Below are 5,894 nucleotides of genomic sequence, written 5' to 3'. Positions count from 1 at the left end.
TGGACAACATATCATCTTGGTCTCTTGACATTTAATTTACGTGATCATGACTCATGACGTACAAGACGTTGTAGATATTGTGGCTGCCAAAAGTAACATTCATTTTTGATTAGTTATATCCTGATAATTTTGATTGTGTAGTGGGTGGTCTTGACTAGTAATAACATACTAGGTGTGTCCTAACATGAAGAATCTGTAAGCTCTGTGGTGAATCGTATGTGGATCAGGTCGCCTGGTGCTATATATTAATCTCAGTCCATTTGTACATATTTGAGTTCAGAGAAAGTGGAATGATTATAGGGTGTATACGCTACACTAACGGAGAGTCTGCTCTCTCTATAATATGGAGAATCAACCGTTTGACAGCCTATATCTTTTTTGTCCCCTATCTAAGAGCCCTCATCCTTGATCTATACAATATACAATTAAGATCACAGTGATTGAGATTGTTTACCACGCATCAGCACATATGAAAATATAGTGGTTTTGAAAGGCAAAGAAAGAAATATTGAAAGAGAATGGAACAAAAGATGATAAAAATGGCCTTTGTTGGCGCGCTGAAGGTGTGTCAAGGCATTAAGCAGTGGTGGTTATGCCTGAAAGGCACGAATTAGTGCTAGTAAGTAGTAATGATGGCGTAATGACACAAACACAATGATAATGTGAGAAATAACGCGCGCTTGTTTGGGGAAGGATAGAATGATAGATACAGATTGGGATTTGATGCAGAGTTTTGAGTAGTATACCAGTAGTAAATTGATTTTGAAGGGTAGCTGCATTCTGAACTGAGTGACCCTATCACGACTAATGATTTCAGACCTCTGCAGGTTTTTAAATATTTGTTGGAAGATCCTGTCTGTATACAACATTAACAATATTAGTATGCCATGCATCTTGACTTCTGTTGCCTAACAAAATCTGTGACGCCCTGTTGGAGTTATCCCTCACATGAGGAGAGAAAACAAAGCTTGAGAGAAAGAAAGGCGAGTCGGCGTTGGAAATGTCGAGGCCACCAAGGCGCTCGAGATGAAGCGACAAGGCTTTCGGGGTTCCGATAGACTAGAGGCGACCAGCGCTCCAAGATCTCGATTACATTGGCCAAAAGAAGCCGCTTCGCTCGAGTCTAATTTTCGTGGGCTTTGCTACACGAACCCTTGAAATTTGGTTTTGGAAAAAACCAAAAATCAAGGTTTTGGAAAACCTAACCTAACAAGTCGGAAGGATTGGAATCCGGACTAAAACAAAGAGAGAGAACCTTCTGAGAGATACAACCTCAGTAAAGAGATAAGAGTGACCTAGTAAGGTGAGATTTGAAAAAGAGAGATTGTAATCTTCCTTCCCACTTTATTAAGAACCGGCTCTTGTGGAAGTAGGCATCATTGGCGAACCACGGTAAATCTTTGTGTTGTGGTTTGTTTTCTTGCTTTACATTATTATCACATTTGTTAATAGTTGTTTAGCGAGTTGGACATGTTAGTATAGGTAGTTTGTGATATTTGAGATTTATCGGAGTTGAAGTGTGTTCATACAAGTTATCCGTGTAGTGGGGAACCGATTGGTATTGGTATAATCCCCAACAAGTGGTATCGAGCCTTGGTTAGAATAGCCTAGGGTGTTATCCGAATCTTGGTCGGAAGGTGTTTTGAAAATCACGAGAGAAGATTTGAGGTTAAATAACTTGTAGAGATGGACCATTCCGTGAACACTCGTATATGATGAGTCCGAATAGGAAGAACTACACCATCCGGAAAGCCAAGATGGAAGACTTGCTATCTTGCAAGGACTTGGCACTCCCATTGAGAATGAGGGAGTAAAACCAGAAAAGACCGATGAGGCTTAGTGGAAAAAGCTTGACGAAAGCGATTGGATACATTCGACGGTGGATTGGCGGCGGTGTCTTTCACCATGTGGCCCAAGAGACTACGACCTTGGCCATGGAAGAAACTTCGAAGACCTTTATGAGAGGAAGTCGGGTGGAAACAAAGTGCTAGTCGTTAAGAAGTTTGCGAACCACGAAGTACCAAGAAGGTTCTTCAATGTCCGAAAGCATCTTAATGAAGTACGAATATCATCAATCGATGCATTTGATGAAGATCAATTTGGGAGGCGAAGTTGAGGCTTTGTTTCTATTAGGCTCTACCGAAAGTTGGGAGACATTAGCAGTTTCTCTACACGGGGCAGCCAAGGATGGAATTGTTACCATGGAGATGGCTACCACGTCTCTGTTGAATGAGGAGACTAGAAGGAGTGCAAGAAGCAGCTCTTCTCACTCAGAGATCCTTTTCACGGAGAAACGGGGGAGAGGTCGAAACAGAAAACCATCTCGTTCTAGAGGTGATGACAGAAGTAAATCTAGGGGTGAAGCTAGAACTCCTAAGGCAGAGAGGCAATGTTACTATTGTGCCACCAAAGGCCACTTCAGATATGAGTGTAGAACACTGAAGAGGGATGAGAAGAATAACTGTGTACATGAAGACATGGTGCAGAGGAACGGAAACACAGGCAGAGATACTACCGCACTAGTCGATGACCTAGTGGGAATCAGGTCGGATTGTGGTGTGGCCGCCTTAGTACCTCATGTCGATATCTGAGTGGGTGATAGATCTGGGAGCATCCTATCACGTCACACGCCCGGGGAGATTCTTCACTACCTACGGTTTGTGGTGAATATGGTGAAGTAAGGATGGGTAACAAATGGAGTCTCAAGATTATAGGCATTGGAGATGTTCATATAGAAACCAATGTCGGCTACACCTTGACACTCAAGGATGTAAGACATGTCCCCGACATATGGCTAAGCCTAATTTAATTTGGGAAATTAGATGACGATGGCTTTGTAAACTCGTTTTGGTAGCGGGGTATGGAACCGAAAGGATGTTCCATTGTAGAGCCGGAGGAAAGAAAAAACTTGCTCTCTTTACAAAACACAGGCTAGTTTGTGTAAAAGCGAATTTAATCGCGTGAAAGAAGAAGCTTCATCCGGGCGTGGCACAAGAGACCGCGTGTCACATGGGCATAAAAGGGATGAAAGTTCTTGCTAAGCAAAAGGCCTTGCCAGACATTAAAGGTACACATTTAAATACATGTACTCACTGTTTGGTAGGAAAGCAACACAGGGTGTCTTTCCAAAGATTCCCGTCTCATAGAAAGGACACTGTCCTTGAACTAGTGCACACAGACTTATGTGGTCCTATGAGAGTAAAGTCCCACCAGGGAGCTTCGTACTTCTTGACATTCATTGATGATGCGGCAAGAAAGATATGGGCCTATAGTCTGAAGACCAAGGATGAAGTACTTGGCGTGTTTGAGAAATTCCATAGCATGGTGGAAAGAGAGACTGGGAAGTTGTTGAAGTGTATTCGCTCAGATAATGGGGGTGAGTACATTGGGCCATTTGAAGAGTATTTCCAGAGTCATGGGATTCGTCATGAGCAGACCGTTCCCAAGACACCGCAACAGAATGGAATAGCAGAGAGAATGAACCGTACCATTGTAGAGAGGATGAGATGCATGCTATCTCACTCTAAGCTACCTAGAAGCTCTTGGGTAGAAGCAATGCGCGTCTACCGTGCATGTGATCAACCTGTCGCGCCGGCAAAGCCCTCGAATAGTGATTATCCGAGAGAGAGTATGGTCGGCAGAGATGTTGATTATGGATACTTGAGGGTATTTGGGTGCGGGGCATTTGTGCATAATCCGAAGGATGAGAGATCCAAGCTTGATGACAAAGCCAAGCAAATTGCATTTTTCTGGGTTATGGAGATGAAAAGTTTGGTTACAAACTCTATGATCCGATTAACAAGAAGGTAATCCGAAGTCGAGATGTTGTGTTCTTAGAAGACCAAACCATAGCGAGACTTTGAGGAGGTGTGAGAAGTTCTGAGGCTTTCACCAATGATCTTGTTGATTGAGAACTAGAAGTTCCCTACCGTGGAACGCGTCGCGAAGGCATTGAGAATGCAGAGAACCATGAGTTTGAAGCTCATGATGAGAATCCTATTGCTCATGATGGGATAGAACCTATTGGTATAGAAGATGCAGATGAGATGCATGAACCACCACCGAGCAAGTAGAAGTGCAACCTCCGAGGCACCGGTAGATGGGGCAAGGAGGTCCGACGAGAGGAGACTAGCTTCAACTAGGTATCCACCACATACGCGATGCGTGCTACTATCGGATGGTGGAGAACCTATGTACTATCAAGAGGCACTTGAAGCGTACGAGACAAAGAAAAGTGGTTGAAGGCCATGCATGACGAGATGGATTCTTTGCATAAGAATCACACTTATGAGTTAGTTGAGAAACCCACAGGGAGAAAAGTTCTCAAGAATAAGTGGATATACAAAGTCAAGCATGAGGAGAACAATCCTCACCCAAGGCACAAAGCTCACCTTGTTGTGAAGGGATTCGGTCAAAGGAAAGGGATTGACTTTGATGAGATCTTCTCTCCTGTAGTGAAGATGACTTCTATCCGGGTGGTATTGGGTATGACCGCAAGTATGAACCTAGAGGTTGAAGCTGGCTAGATGTTAAGGCGGCTTTTCTTCATGGAGACCTTGAAGAAGATGTCTACATGGACCACCCGAGAGGGTTTGAGGTCAAAGGCAAGGAGCACCTAGTATGCAAGCCGATAAAAGAGCTTGTATGGGTTGAAGCAAGCACCGAGACGATTGGTACATAAAGTTTGATTCCTTTATGGGAAACAAGGATACAAGAAGTCCGCTTCCGATCATTGTGTGTTTGTTCGAGAGATTTCCGGATGGGGATTTCATTGTGCTATTCTTTGTATGTGGATGATATGTTGATAGTTGGCCCAAACATCAACAAGATATCCAATTTGAAGAAAGACTTGAGTAAGTCCTTTGAGATGAAGGATTTGGGTCAAGCAAAGCAGATATTGACGCGGATCACTTTCGTGTGAGAAAAGAGTGGGAAGTTGTGGCTTTTCAAGAAAGCTACATTGAGAAAGGTGTTGAAGAGATTCAACATGGATCAAGCGAAGCCGGTCGGTTGTCCGCTTGGTGGCGGTTCCGCATGACCAAAGAGATGTGTCCTAAGGGTGAGCATGAGCAGAGTCAGATGGAAAAGATTCCTTATGCATCCGCAGTGGGCAGTTTGATGTATGCCATGGTGTGTACTAGACCGGATATTGCTTTCGCCGTTGGGGTTGTAAGCAGATTTCTGTCAAATCCGGGTAAAGAACATTGGGAAGGTGTTAAGTGGATATTGAGATATCTCAAAGGCACTTCCAAATCATGTTTGTGCTTTGGTGGAAGTAAGCCCTTACTTGAAGGCTACACTGATGCAAACATGGCAGGTGATGTTGACTTCGATGAAGTCCACCTCCGGTTATCTGGTTACTTTTGCAGGGGGAGCAGTTTCTTGGCAATCTAAGTTGCAAAAGTGTGTTGCCCTCTCCACTACAGAAGCCGAGTATATTGCAGCCACTGAGTGTTGCAAAGAGTTGCTATGGATGAAGAGGTTCTTCGACGAACTAGGGCTAAAGCAGAAACAGTTTGTAGTTCTATGTGTGTGTCGAGGCGCCATCCACTTGAGCAAGAATCCGAGTTTTCACTCTAGATCCAAGCACATACAAGTGCGTTATCATTAGATTAGAGAAGTACTCGAGGACAAGCATTTGTGTATCGAGAAGATCCATACCGACAAGAACGGGTCGGATATGATGACCAAAGTCTTACCGAAAGGTAAGTTTGATGTTTGTTGTGCTATTGCCGGAATGGCAGCACACTCCTCCTGTTGATTTGGAAATTGCATGGAGGAAGCCCCTCACTGTTCGGGAGGGGGAGATTGTTGGAGTTATCCCTCACATGAGGAGAGAAAACAGATTCGAGAGAAACGGGCTTAATTCGGGCGTTGGAAATGTCGAGATGGGG

The sequence above is a fragment of the Coptis chinensis genome, chromosome 3, assembly GCF_015680905.1.
Source record: "Coptis chinensis isolate HL-2020 chromosome 3, ASM1568090v1, whole genome shotgun sequence".
Lineage (NCBI taxonomy): Eukaryota > Viridiplantae > Streptophyta > Magnoliopsida > Ranunculales > Ranunculaceae > Coptis > Coptis chinensis.
Note: the sequence above shows the minus strand (reverse complement) of the source record.